At 49.0% G+C, this 14,718-nt stretch overlaps 3 protein-coding genes and 2 non-coding genes across 17 annotated transcripts in view; 3 read left to right on the top strand and 2 right to left on the bottom strand.

Annotated features, from left to right (window-relative positions):
• LOC102943236 (zinc finger protein 883) overlaps nt 1-14,718 on the bottom strand; it is a 2,438,435-nt gene that overhangs the window by 1,329,201 nt on the left and 1,094,516 nt on the right.
• The window catches only part of LOC114020163 (zinc finger protein 501), a 1,907,800-nt gene that overhangs the window by 832,565 nt on the left and 1,060,517 nt on the right, over nt 1-14,718 (top strand). The gene's annotated exons all lie outside the window — the stretch shown is intronic.
• The window catches only part of LOC119564595 (zinc finger protein 883), a 1,467,279-nt gene that overhangs the window by 1,240,245 nt on the left and 212,316 nt on the right, over nt 1-14,718 (top strand). The window lies entirely within an intron of this gene.
• TRNAV-AAC lies at nt 7,374-7,446 on the bottom strand. Its single transcript has one exon. It is a non-coding gene; the product is annotated as a tRNA-Val (tRNA).
• On the top strand, nt 12,958-13,031 carry TRNAT-CGU. Its single transcript has one exon. It is a non-coding gene; the product is annotated as a tRNA-Thr (tRNA).

Below are 14,718 nucleotides of genomic sequence, written 5' to 3'. Positions count from 1 at the left end.
ACCCCAACTTCGCAGTCAGACTTGACTCTCAGTCGGCCAGTAAAACAGAGGTTTATTAGATGACAGGAACATGGTCTAAAACAGAGCTTGCAGGTGCAGAGAACAGGACCCCTCAGCTGGGTCCATTTTGGGGGGCAGTGAGCCAGACAACCACGTCTGCCCTTCACTCCATGTCCCAGCAAGCCCCAAACTGAAAGTCCCTCCAGCCCCTCCTCCTCTGGGCTTTGTTCCTTTCCCGGGCCAGGAGGTCACCTGATTCCTTTGTTCTCCAACCCTTTAGCTCTCACCTTGCAGGGGTGAAGAGCTCAGGCCATCAGTTGCCAGGAAACAGGGTGTCGGCCATTCTCTGCGTCCAGACTCCTGCACACACCTGCCCTCTAGGGCTCTGCAATGATCACACACCCCTACCCCACCCCCTAGACACTTAAGAACTCCATAGGGGAACTGAGTCACCCCCACACTATTCAGAGGAAACATTAAGAACAGTCCCACTTCGTCACATCTCTCCCCCCTTCGAGATCGAACTGAGCGGGGTCACTTTAGCCAGTGACCTGGGGAAGTTCGAAGCCACCAACGTTCCCATGGATGCCGCAGCATCTCTCCGATTCCTTGGTAGGAGTTACACCAGGCCCTTCCAGTTTCACACCCTCCCTTAGGTCGGGGGTGGTCGATAGCACTCACAGGCCGCATGTGTGAAGGTTTATGCGGCCCGTGCCCTTTGGCCACCCCAAAACCCCAGGGGGTCAAACTGGGATTGGGTCTTCTCCCCATCAAGCCGGCCAAACACAGCCACTTGGTTATAGGACGGTTTAACTTTCTTAACAGCTTTCACTTCATCTGAGACCTTCTCAAGGCTCTCCACACTGGATCTTTCAACAGGACAGTCAGTGGATCCATTCACAACAGAAAATTTCTGGCTGTTAGGAACTGAAACTGTCTTGATTAAATCACTTTCACACCCTTCAGTGGCAGTAAACTGCTTGCAAAGACTCCCTGAGGATTCCTTTCCCTAGGGCTTTTCTATGCAACAATTCACCCCTCCCAGAAATTCTGCCCTTACCCTCTTTACCTAGGGCTTGCTCTAGAGGAACACTTTCCTGAGCAACAACGGACCCTTTCTGGGTCTCCCTTACATCCAGAATTACCTCTGGCCCATCCGGCGGATTCCTACACAATCCCCTTTCAGGCAAACTGACAGACTTCCTAGAGAAAAGGTCAGAAGCATTCTCCTTCCCTTTGCCACACACAAGTTCAGGAATCTTTTCCTTCTTGCTACAGGTTTCCACACCCTCAGTAGGTAACACAATCACACACCTTCATGCTCTCCTTGTGCCCTGGCTAGGATCTCACCCTGATTAGACAGAGTTGCGACACCCTTTCCCAACAAAACACTAGCAACAGGCAAAATACAAGCACCAGAATTGTTTGGGCTCTGGGATTTTACATAGACACTAACTGGATGCGACCTAGTTACAGGGCCATTCTCCTGAGCAGACCCAAACTTAGGACCCTTCCCTTCCTGCGCTTTAGCTGAATCCAGAACCAACTCTGAGACAACTGCACGACCCTCAACCAGCACAGGCTGAAAGGCCCCTTCTGTCTGCTCCACAGACAAAGAAGAGCCGGACACACTTTCTCCTTTCCTAGACACACAGCTTGGGATCTCTTTCCCCTTGTCCCAGCACACAGGGCTGGTCACAGACAACTGCTTGGAGACCAGGGTAGCTCCCTCCACAGGCAAGTCAATACCCCTGACAGACACAGGCACATTTCCTTCACTGTCCCAATTCTCCACCCAGCTAACAGGTAAGGTCCAGGGACACTCATCTTCCACTCTCCTCGTCTTCCCACCCTGCTGACTAGACACAGCCATCGGCTCACAAGGCTGCCTAGGCTCATCCAGACTTTCCTTACCAACACCTTGCCACTCCCCACAGATCCCCTGCCCTGCCTGTGTCTCCCCCCACTCAGCTGGGGTCTTATCTTCCCCCTTGCTCAGCACTGCCCTTGCTGTCCCAGTGAGGGTAGGCAGCGAGCTCGCTGCTTTCCTCAGTGCATCAGAGCCAGCCTGAGCCCCCTTTCCGGTGTGCAAGGGGGCAGGGAGCATCTCTCTGTCCCACCCAGCCCCAGGGGTCTGGTTAAGCCTAGCCGCTCCTCCCTGCTGCCAGCCAGGTCATTTGCATTTTCACGGACCATTTCCCTCTCCACCGATTGGTTCCCTGGATTCAAATTCAAACCCTCGGCAGTTACAGGAGCAGGGTCTGGATCCTGTCCCAAAGAGACACAGTCACCCCACAACAGGGTCTCGCAGCCGATATCCCGGAGAACCCCAACAACCAGCCAGCCTGACCCCTCCTGGGTCTGCACAGGGATCTGGGCAGTAGGCAGGGCGAGGGGCTTCATCCCTGGGACCCTCACCCAGCTCACACAGCCCCTCAGCATCTGAGGCTGCACCACCCGGGGCCTGACAACAGTTCTCTCTGTCCCAGGATCTCGCCACCCCAGGAATGTCTCCCCATTGACCATCACCTTCCGCTCCCACTGGGGGTCCGAGGGGCCCGACCCCAGGAAACTCCACACAGACATATAGGTTGGGACCAGGAGTGGGAGCCTGTCCACCTCCCCACCCATCTGGCTGACGGAGTCTACGGCCTTGGGACCCAGCAAGGGAGCTAGACACCGGGGCTTTTCCGCAGGGTCCCCCTGGTTCAAATCTCCAGCCTGCTCAAAGGCAGTGAGGTGGGCATCCATCTCCCCCCACTCCTTAACCAGGGGCAGCAATTTAGTCTCGAGGTTCCCTGCGGAACTGGCCCCCCGGGGTCTATCCCCACTCACCCCTGGGAGGTCCCCTAGGCCTCTCCGCTCCCCCACCGCCAGTTCATGCTGCTGCTGCTTCTGCAGCTCTTTCTCGGGCTCTCGCTGTCTCTCACAGTCCTCTTGCTCTCTCGGACTCAGCTCCAACCCATGCATCTCCGATCCCCGGATGGGGAACCCGATCGTGAAGACCCTTGTCTGGTCGGGAACAGGAGTCTTGGCGATGCCTGGCTACTACTCCAGCTGCTCCCAGATCCTGCTATAGCCCCATTTGGGGTCAGGAATCTGCTCCTTAGAGCGGTCATCCTCCTCCAGCTGCACGATGAACTGTGCCTTGGTGAACTTTCCAATGCTCAACCCTCGCTTTCTGCACAGGGTTACAATGTCCTTCTTAAGGAGATGGTGACAGGCCGTCACCCCGCTCTTCCCAAGTTGTTGTGGACTCACAGGCCTGTGTGCTCTCAGCTCCCCACGGTTTCCAGGGAGAACCCCTAGTGTGCCAGCCCTTCTCGAGGTCACCACCTCTTTGCCAGGGTCGAGCTGCAGACTCCTCCGCCCCTGGGACCGCTCGCTGCAATCCCCCGGGGGACCCTGTTACTGCAAAAGTCCTTCTCTCTGGTCACACACTTCCAGGAGTTAACCGCCCCCTGAAACCGTCTCTCTCTGAATCTTCAGCACGCCTGGTCCCCATCAATCCCCCTTCGTTTTACTGCTCCCCAGTCACTTACTGCAGGAAGCACCATCCACGGGGTGCAGTACATCCCACCGCTGCCACCAGTTGTCACGGAGTCCCTGGGCGATGCTCTGGAACTGCTCCCCATGAAGCCAGTCAGGACTCTGGGGCGGTCGCCTTCCGGTGAGCAGCCTGTCTGCAGGACACACAGCTCACACGGCTTCCACCTTCCTGGGTCTGACCTCGGAGCATTCAGCATCCTCTGCCCCTCCGTGTGCTTCCCACAGCGAGTCCGCTCAGGCAGGGCTCCTGGGGAAGCCAGAGGGTCCTGCACCCCAACTTCGCAGTCAGACTTGACTCTCAGTCGGCCAGTAAAACAGAGGTTTATTAGATGACAGGAACATGGTCTAAAACAGAGCTTGCAGGTGCAGAGAACAGGACCCCTCAGCTGGGTCCATTTTGGGGGGCAGTGAGCCAGACAACCACGTCTGCCCTTCACTCCATGTCCCAGCAAGCCCCAAACTGAAAGTCCCTCCAGCCCCTCCTCCTCTGGGCTTTGTTCCTTTCCCGGGCCAGGAGGTCACCTGATTCCTTTGTTCTCCAGCCCTTTAGCTCTCACCTTGCAGGGGGGAAGGGCCCAGGCCATCAGTTGCCAGGAAACAGGGTGTCGGCCATTCTCTGCGTCCAGACTCCTGCACACACCTGCCCTCTAGGGCTCTGCAATGATCATACACCCCTACCCCACCCCCTAGACACTTAAGAACTCCATAGGGGAACTGAGTCACCCCCACACTATTCAGAGGAAACATTAAGAACAGTCCCACTTCGTCACAATTCCTTACTTGCAATTCACACAAATGTGTGATTTTTCCCTGACTCCCCCTTCTTCTAAATGATGCTGGGAAGGGCTTTGGAGACCATATGAAAATCAAAGCTTCCCACCGACTAATAGCAGAATGTGGGCATGTGTCCACTGTGCACCTCAAAGTCCAGGCTGCATGCCATTTTACACAAATAGACGTGTGCAAATTATTTTTCCCCCCTTGCTAGCTAGCCTAACCAACCTGATAATATCAATAATAGACATTCAGGTTGACCCAAGTTGAAAAACTGGGCAAAAATTTAGGTGCCTAACTGGGAGCTGAGTTCTTCTGAAAATCTGGCTTTAGGGGTGGTTTGAGATCTTCTGAAAATTCTGGCCGATGATGTATCTGGAAGCTCTAAGAACCATCTCAACTTTTAGCATTTGAAACAACCTCAGACTCAGAAACTCAGACTATCAGGGTTAGAAGGGACCTCAGGAGATCATCTAGTCCAACCCCCTGCTCAAAGCAGGGCCAATCCCCAATTTTTGCCCCAGATCCCTAAATGGCCCCCTCAAGGATTGAACTCACAACCTTTGGTTTAGCAGGCCAATGCTCAAACCACTGAGCTATCCCTCCCCCTACTGAAAAACCTGATGAAAAAGCCTTCCTTCTGTTTAACTCAGTCGAGATTTTGTCCTTGATTTAAAATCACCATGTTTCACCTTGATCCCAGGGTCAGTTTTCAACACAATTTATTTTGTTTTTATATGCAATGCAAAAAAAAAATACTCCTCTGCATTGAACAGAGAGCTATACATAGATCTGCCCCTGACCCACGTTGCCTTTCACCAGTAGCAACCTGACAGCAACCAGTGGCATACAGGTGGAAGGCTATGAAATCTGCTTCATCCTCAGAACCCTTAAGCAGCTAGACTTCAGGAATGGAAGAGGCTACTGATCCTTCTCTCCAGCTGCTTAATTCTGAAGACTAGTCTATGGAGCCAGGTGAATGGTTTTTGGATGAACATTTTATTTACTGAAACATTTTGGTGGGCCACAAATGATTTATTTATTTTTTAGTTTTGTTTCAACAAGAAGACTGAAAAAACTTCATCTTGGGTCAACCTGGATTATTATTAATTATTATAATTATAATTATAGAGGTTAGGCTAGCTAGCAAGCAAGGAAATAAATGATTTACACAGCTCTACTTGTATGAAAGATCCACAATGGGAACATGCGGTCAGTCCTCGGGCCGGTTTTGTTCAATATCTTCATAAATGATCTGGAGGATGGTGTGGATTGCACCCTCAGCAAGTTTGCAGATGACACTAAACTGGGAGGAGAGGTAGATACCACTGGAGGGTAGGGATAGGATACAGAGGGCCCTAGACAAATTAGAGGATTGGGCCAAAAGAAATCTGAGGAGGTTCAACAAGGACAAGTGCAGAGTCCTGCACTTAGGACGGAAGAATCCCATGCACTGCTACAGACTAGGGACTGAATGGCTCGGCAGCAGTTCTGCAGAAAAGGACCTAGGGGTTACAGTGGACGAGAAGCTGGATATGAGTCTACAGTGTGCCCTTGTTGCCAAGAAGGCCAATGGCATTTTGGGCTGTATATGTAGGGGCATTGCCAGCAGATCAAGGGACGTTATCGTTCCCCTCTATTCAACATTGGTGAGGCCTCATCTGGAGTACTGTGTCCAGTTTTGGGCCCCACACTACAAGAAGGATGTGGAAAAATTGGAGAGAGTCCAGCGGAGGGCAACAAAAATGATTAGGGGACTGGAACACATGACTTATGAGGAGAGGCTGAGGGAACTAGGATTATTTAGTCTGCGGAAGAGAAGAATGAGGGGGGATTTGATAGCTGCTTTCAACTACCTGAAAGGGGGTTCCAGAGAGGATGGCTCTAGACTGTTCTCAGTGGTAGCTGATGACAGGACAAGGAGTAATGGTCTCAAGTTGCAGTGGGGGAGGTTTACGTTGGATATTAGGAAAAACTTTTTCACTAGGAGGGTGGTGAAACACTGGAATGCGTTACCTAGGGAGGTGGTGGAATCTCCTTCCTTCGATATTTTTAAGGTCAGGCTTGACAAAGCCCTGGCTGGGATGATTTAGTTGGGGATTGGTCCTGCTTTGAGCAGGGGGTTGGACTAGATGACCTCCTGAGGTCCCTTCCAACCCTGATATTCTATGATTCTATGCCTATGCTCTGTTCTGAGGCCGTTTGAGTTTCACGTGGTCTCCAAAACCCATCTGAGCATGACAAAGTATCAATTGAGGAGACAACAAGTGAAGATATGTGTTGAAAAAAGCATCATTTCCTGACCAGAAATCGAACCCAGGTCACAGTGGTGAAAGCATTAAAACTTAAGCACTAGTACCTGTACTAGGCTTTCTCTGGTACCTCTGTCTCTAATTTTGGAACCTGATCCATTCTCCGTTGCCCTGAGGGGACAAAAAAAAAGACCTGTCCTCAATTTATAATATTGGAAATTGTTTTGTTTTCTGTTCCTCTTTTATGTCAATTTACTGTGCTAAAAATATCAAGGGAACAGTAAGGAAATCTGTAGCTCAGAGCTTGTGTTAACATCATTTGAAGATGAGCAAGCTGTTGAGTGTTAAAAAATATTATGGGAAAAATATCATTTAGAAAGGAGAAAGTGATGTTGTATGTTAAAAGGATGGGTTAGAGAGTTCCAATTATTATGTTCTGATTCCTCACACCCCAACCCTGCCTAGCCAGGATAGGAGGGGAAATGTGATCATCAGTCAAGGCTGTTTGTGGTTAGTTCAAAAGAAACAAAAGCGAGGGGAACACTGCTGGCTGGGAGCGAACTATGCAGGAGAGAGGGTTGGGATTGTTCTATGTTCAGATTTCTTATGTAGCTGGCAATCTCCCAAATGACGGTCTGTTCTTTCCCTCAAAATGCAAGCTAACCTTTGCCTTTTGAACTTAAAGTTTAATGAAATGAAAAAAAAAATCAAGGAAGAAAGCATAGAAGCTATGGATGTATTTGAGAAAGCAGTTGGATGGAAAGAAGACCAAAGGAGCCACAAGAGAGAAAGCAGCACTGTTTCTGCCTGGTTTTGAACCAGGGACCTTTTGCATGTTAGGCAAATGTGATAACCACTACACTACAGAAACCAGCTGCTATTACCTTTTGGGCCCTTTTCTAAGGCTTTCTCAGTAGCTGCTACATCAGCTCATTTCCCTTTGAAGAACAGGGAAGCAAAGGGCACCAAGAACTTCTGTTTTAACTCAAACAATCACCACAAATGCTGCAAGAGTGCCTCCAAATTGCGCACACATCTCACAGTGAGACAAAACACAGACAAATCTCACATCCACGCCACTTTTCCATGGACATTTCCCTGACATCTTCCAGCAACAACTGAAATGCAGTCAAATAAAGATGAGTGAGGGAAATATGCAGGTCCTTAGGATGGATCACTTGATGATTATCTGTTCTGTTCATTCCCTCGGGAGTACCTGACATTGGCCACTGTAGCTCACAAAAGCTCATGCTCAAATAAATTGGTTAGTCTCTAAGGTGCCACAAGTTCTCCTTTCCTTGTTGCGAATACAGACTAACACGGCTGTTACTCTGAAACCTGTCAGAAGAGAGGATACTGGAGAGCTGGACCATTGGTCTGACATAGTGTAGATGTTCTTATGTTCATTTTCTAGTGATTGTTCACTTTTAGGGGGCTTATTCCTTCACCCACTTACTTCCCTGGTCCTTCTTGCATGAACAGAGAGCAACAATACCTGAAGTCCAAAGGTGTAAACAATTCGATGTTTATTGGGGTGAACTTCCAGCAAGCATGATTCCAGTTTCCTTCCTTAGTGTCCCCCTTCCCAGCTCTGACACCACAGAGCCTTACACCTGTGTCCCTGTTCCCATTCCTGCCCTTAGCCAAACATGATTCCAATTTCCCCACCTCCATTCCCTGTTCCCCCACCCACCCACCCACTTACTTCCTGATTGACTGCAGACTATATAATAAAACCTGAGTTCTGCTTAGCTATACCTTAAGCAATCATTTTCCTGAAATTTAACTAACCAATCCTAACATATTGTAACATGATTATGTAACCAATTATATCCCACCACCTTAATTAGTTTACACCCAGCAAAATTAATTATACAGCAGACAGGAACAATCACAGAACCAGACAGAGATGATACAGACAAACAATAGGGAAATGGGGACTACAGTGATAGAACAAACACAGAAGTGAGGATTTCACATCCCAGCTATTGATAAGTGAGTTCTTGCCAGACAGGATGCTATCAAACCAAGTTTCCTTTTACATCTTCTAGGCACTTCCCTTTCTCTGGAGGCGATAGGCATTATCAGGACAGGATTGTATTCCTAACAGCCCAATAGCACCTTATTTCAATGTGACTAGGTTGGAATGTGAGGAGGTGACCGGTCGGTCGCTTCCCAGCTTATGGCTGCCTCTGTTGCTTAGCCAAAGATCTTAGCCTAAGAACAGGGCCTCAGACTGTCACAGTAAGAGAAGGCCCTTACACCGGCAGACTGTGATTTTTATTCTTTCTTTTATACCTCTAACTAGCCAAGTGATAAGAATACACCTAAATCCTTAGAGTACAGGCCTTTACAGACAGGCCTGAATATCTATATCCTAACACTCCACCCCTTTTTTTTTTTCTTTTGGGATCCTCCTGCCCAGGTATCCCTGGAAAAGCACAGGACATATGGCGACACATTTCCTGATAGGGCCAGGCATCAAAGTGGAAGGTGTCGATATTCCATTTGTCCCACTGCCCCGTGTTTAGTGTAGTGCCCTGCACCTTCTCTCGTACGGGCATACCACACCTATTCCAATTAGTGTTCCAGACTTCCCAGTATAGCAGGCCCGAGAAGGTTGGGTCCAGGTTGTCTAGTACACTGTGGGGTTTGGAGGGCTTATTACATTACTTATAGGTTATCTCCCTATGCAACGTAACACAAGTACAGTTAACAATACAAAATCCACAGCAACAGCGAGTCCTGACCACTGCAGTATGGTCCAACATCCGAGACACCCCCAAAACACTGCCTCTCCTCCTTCGACAGGGTCACGATCTGATGTGTCCAGTTCCTGGCAGTTGCAACAAGCTGCCCCTGCAGGTTTTGCTTGCTTTTGTCCATATCATAAGTCCTTTGAATGTTCACAGAGAAATGGGATATTGTCCAAACCAGCTTGACCACTTGGTATGGAATTAGGCCGTATGCCCTGGTTTGATTATTCACAGCAATGAGATTCACAGATCCATTTGTGCACCGAAGTCCAGATAGCAGCATGTAGATGTGTGTAGTTTGGTTATGGGCTGGTGTAATTATGCCCCCAGTAATATGTACATTCCCAGCAAAACACCTTATACACAGTACACCCAATTGTCCACCCCTTGCATAGGCCATTGATCCTGCTCCTCTATAGTCATAGGAGAGGGGCACATCCAAACATCTTCTATTGATTTACACTATTTTACACACCCCTCCATTAATTCCCAGTGAGCTCCTCCCCTTCTCATTATTTCCATAGGGCTTGTGGGGGCCACCTTAGTTGCCATTCTATTTCCAGGTACCATGGTAGCTATTACAAAGGTGCTGGCCTCCTAGTTGAGCATTTTGTATTCCCATACCCATCTCCCACCCCCTCGTCCCAGGTTAGCCTTTTGAAGCCATCCCCCACCCATGTCATGAGGTTTTTTGTTCATTGAAACACAGCAATGCTAGCAACAAGGCAAACACCACAGACAAACACAAAACACAGATCCATGGTATTCTGGGTTATTTTTCCCGCTGGCGCCAGCTTGCTTGTAGAGTGTCTGAAAAACAAAAGAAACAATTTCCTCCCCCACTACAACTTGAGACCATTGCTCCTTGTTCTGTCATCTGCTACCACTGAGAACAGTCTAGAGCCATCCTCTTTGGAACCCCCTTTCAGGTAGTTGAAAGCAGCTATCAAATCCCCCCTCATTCTTCTCTTCCATAGACTAAACATCCCCAGTTCCCTCAGCCTCTCCTCATAAGTCATGTGTTCCAGACCCCTAATCATGTTTGTTGCCCTCTGCTGGATGTTTTCCAATTTTTCCACATCCTTCTTGTAGTGTGGGGCCCAAAACTGGACACACTACTCCAGATGAGGCCTCACCAATGTCGAATAGAGGGGAACGATCACGTCCCTCGATCTGCTGGCAATGCCCCTACTTATACACCCCAAAATGCCATTGGCCTTCTTGGCAACAAGGGCACACTCTTGACTCATATCCAGCTTCTCATTTACTGTCACCCCTAGGTCCTTTTCTGCAGAACTGCTGCCAAGCCATTCGGTCCCTAGTCTGTAGCGGTGCATGGGATTCTTCCGTCCTAAGTGCAGGACTCTGCACTTGTCCTTGTTGAACCTCCTCAGATTTCTTTTGGCCCAATCCTCCAATTTGTCTAGGGCCCTCTGTATCCTATTCCTACCCTCCAGCGTATCTACCTTTCCTCCCAGTTTAGTGTCATCTGCATACTTGCTGAGGGTGCAATCCACACCATCCTCCAGATCATTAACGAAGATATTGAACAAAACCGGCCCCAGGACTGACCTTTTTGGGCACTCCGCTTGATACCGGCTGCCAACTAGACATGGAGCCATTGATCACTACCCGTTGAGCCCGACGATCTAGCCACCTTTCAGAGATTGAATTCCTCAACTTTAACATCATGACACCCTGTACAAAGCCACACATGTCAGTTGTTTTTCCACAGGGAGATGCAAAAATCAGGTGACACCAATTTTTAAATTTGAGTAAGTAAAATTTAGGAGATAGTTATTAACCTCGGAAAGCGTAGTGAAGATCCTTCTTCGTAACAACGGAAGGTGAAATATGAACAGAGACAAACCTTGTCAGCAAAGTCTAATTTCCTTATACTTTAAGAACTGGGGTGTATTTTTATCACTTAGGTAGTTACAGGGGGTATAAAAACAAAGAATCAAAATCACAGTCTGCCTGTGTACGGGCCTTCTCTCACTCGGATAGTCTGAGGCCTTGTTCTTAGGCTAAGGCCTTTGGCTAAGCAGCAGGGGTAGCCATAAGCCAGGAAGCGACTGGTCACCTCCTCACATTCCAAACCAGCCTCATAGAAATAAGGTGCTATTGGGCTGTTAGGAAGACGATCCTGTCCTGATAGCTCCCATCACCACTAGATAAAGAAACAGATCTTAAGATGGTTAAAGAAAATTTACTTTGATAGCATCCTGTCTAGCAAGAAATCACTTGTCAGTGGTTGTGGATGTGAAACCCTCATTTCTGTATTGTTTTATCTTTATAGCCCCCACTTTTCTATTGTTAATCTGTCTGGTTCTCTAATTGTTTCTGTCTGCTGTATAATTAATTTTGCGAGGTGTAAGTTAATTAAGGTGGTGGGATACAATTGGTTACAGAATTATGTTTCAATATGTTAGGATTGGTTAGTTAAATTTCAGTGAAATGATTGGTTAAGGTATAGCTGAGAATAATATTATATAAACTGGGGTCAAACAGGAGGGGGAAGGGAAATGGGAATCATGCTTGCTGAGGGGGGAACGGGAGTAGGGAACAGGGACACAGGCAAGGCTCTGCAGCATCAGAGCTGGGAAGGGGGTCATGGGGCAAAAACTCTGTGGAATGAGAGCTGGGAAGGGAACACTGGGGAACAGACTATCGGCGTATAGAGATAAGCCCGACAGGTGTGAAGGGCTTAGAAATATGCTTGCTTGGAAACTAACCCCAATAAACATCGCATTGTCTGCGCTTTGGACTTCTGGCCTTTTGCTGCTTGCCTGACAAGAACCAGGGAAGCGGGAGGGTTGAGGGAAAGCTCTTTAAAATGGACCATAGTGTGTCCATAGTGTGTCCCTGCATGTTGTTGGCCAAGTGATCACAGCACCTGGAGGGGTTTTGCTACTTGTCACTAGCACAGCATTGTAAGAGGCAGCCCAGGCTGGAGAGTTAAGAGGGCCGAGCAGCCCCCCAGTTCCGGATTGTGCCCTGAGGACCCGTCACACAGAGACCCTCCTGTGACCAGCCATGGTAATATTGTGCTTAGTACTCTGACTTGTAGATTCAACCGCCGTGCCTGCAAGATGAGTTACAGCATCTCTTCTCATAAAAAGAAAAGACCTCACAGCGCAATCCTTGTAAATGCTTGTTCAAGACAGAGAGAGCCTTCCTTGCAGCTAAGCCTTGGAAAGTGGCAAATGATAAGTCTGGAGCTGATGGAAAGGTTACCCTGACTCAGAGTTGCACTGAAGTTGCTAAAAGAAAAGGAGGACTTGTGGCACCTTAGAGACTAACCAATTTATTTGAGCATGAGCTTTTGTGAGCTGCAGCTCACTTCATCCGAGTGAGCTGCAGCTCACGAAAGCTTATGCTCAAATAAATTTGTTAGTCTCTAAAGTGCCACAAGTCCTCCTTTTCTTTATATGATCACAGCAGCTTGTGGGAGAAGCGCATGTTAGAAGCCCTCTGTCAACTCAGCTGTGGCTTTCCATGCACAGAGAGCCAGCCCGCTCAAGGTCTGCAAGTCTTGAGGGAAATGGGGAACGTCTGTACTTTGGCATTTGAAGGTGTTGTCTTGGACCATCCAGTGGAACAGTTGCAAACAGGTTATTGAGGACGGCACCATGGCTTAGTAGGTTAAAGCACCTGTATCGTAAACAGGCGATCCTGGGTTCAACTCCCAGTGGTGCCTTGTTGTACTGTTTTTCTCTGTCTTCCTAGGAAACAGAAGAGACCTCCCTTGGCAATCCAAGCAATTGCTAGCTAAGGAAAAGGCTTCTTTGCAGAGGAGCGCTGGAGAGAATCAAATCACCAGCCTGGAGTTGATGAAATGGCTATTGGTGTTGGGAAGGAGGTTGCTTCGACTGCAATTGCTGTGACATGCGAGCCTGTGTCCGGCGCCGATGCAATTCGCTGGGGATGTCTATGCACAGAGACCCTTCTAGAGGGTTCTCTGCAGGGCTTGCAGGAACTGGAGAATTACTGTCCCTTCACCTTCCATTTTATTGTTGATGAAAAATGGAGCAGTTACGGGAGAAGTCCCAGAGAGTGGCACCGTGGCAGAGCTTGCCAATAAACCTACTGCATAAAGAGCAAATTCAGGATCCAGCATCCAGTGCTGCCTTGCTGAACGTGCCTGCTCTTGTCACCTTTTGGTCAATCTTTTTTCTTAACGGAGAAGCCCGCCTTTGACTAGCCATACACATGCTTGCAAAAGGAACAGGTCTTTTTGCTGACAAGTGTTGAAAGGAGGCACCTGATAAATGTGGAAACAAAGCAAAGGTCTCTGTAGCTCATCTTGCCCTCATGGGCTGCTCTCAATGATGTCCTTTTTGTGTGCCATGGCTGACAAAAACATCCCAGACAGAAAAACAGCAGGCCAAACAGAAGCCTAGCAGCTGCTAAAGTAATGCAGTCAGGTGTGTGTTAGACTGGAGATCTAGAGGTTCCTGGTTCAATCCCAGGCTTTGGCATGCTGTTTGGTCTCTTTTTGTGCACAGGTGGGCTGTTTTCTGAAAGCTGAGCGGTGCCTTTACCCGCCACGAGTCCCTCATTTCGGGATTCCTCAGCAGGAAAAGACAGTGAAGGCTTGTGCATCCAGTTGGCCCACCTGAGCTTGCTTTCTTCTCTTACCCTTTCTCAGCAAGGGGAAGAAAAAGAAGCTCTCCTTCAAGCTGGAGTCACGAGGGTGACGTAAGGATGACTTCCTGAGTGCCAGCTACAGTCCTTTGCTCTACCAGCTGACCCATCGGAGGGCTGACACCACTTTCTCCTGGTTCACCCATCGGTGTGTGTCAGGGCAAGTGCCACCAAAGTGGATGGAATTTGGGGGGCATGGTGATGGAGTTTCTCTAGTGTAGTGGTTATCACATTTGCCTAACACACAAAAGGGCCCCGGTTCAAAACTGGGCAGAAACATAATGGTTTACTTTTCCCAGATCCCCTTGCTGTCCAGCAAGGCACTCCACATTCTGCCACTGGCCTGTCCCTGGGAAAACCCCAACCCCTGCAGGACAGAGGGAGGTGAAATGAGCTGAGAAAGTGTCTTGGCATCAGCCAGGGAAAGCTGGAGGATCTAGGCCAGTCACTTTTTGGAGCCTTGTGGCTTGGCCTCCTCTTCCCTTGGACGTTGGCCTATGGAGGCCGGCTCTTCCGGCTGCCCTCCTTTGCGTGACTTGCCAAAGGAGGGAGTGAGGCAGGAATGGGGCGAAAGAGGAAAGTCATGCTGCGGAAGGCAGGACAGAAGCTAAGTGCCTCAGTGGGGTTACTAGAGCGCCACCGTTCGTTCTGCCAAAGCCTGGGGAGGTGCGGTTGGCTGCTGGGAGGTAGAATCCTGGGCCTGCCTCTTGGCTTCCCAGGGATGGCTACTTGCAGCCCCG

Source organism: Chelonia mydas, chromosome 28 (genome assembly GCF_015237465.2).
Source record: "Chelonia mydas isolate rCheMyd1 chromosome 28, rCheMyd1.pri.v2, whole genome shotgun sequence".
NCBI lineage: Eukaryota > Metazoa > Chordata > Testudines > Cheloniidae > Chelonia > Chelonia mydas.
Note: the sequence above shows the minus strand (reverse complement) of the source record. Positions and strands in the feature narration are given on the sequence as shown.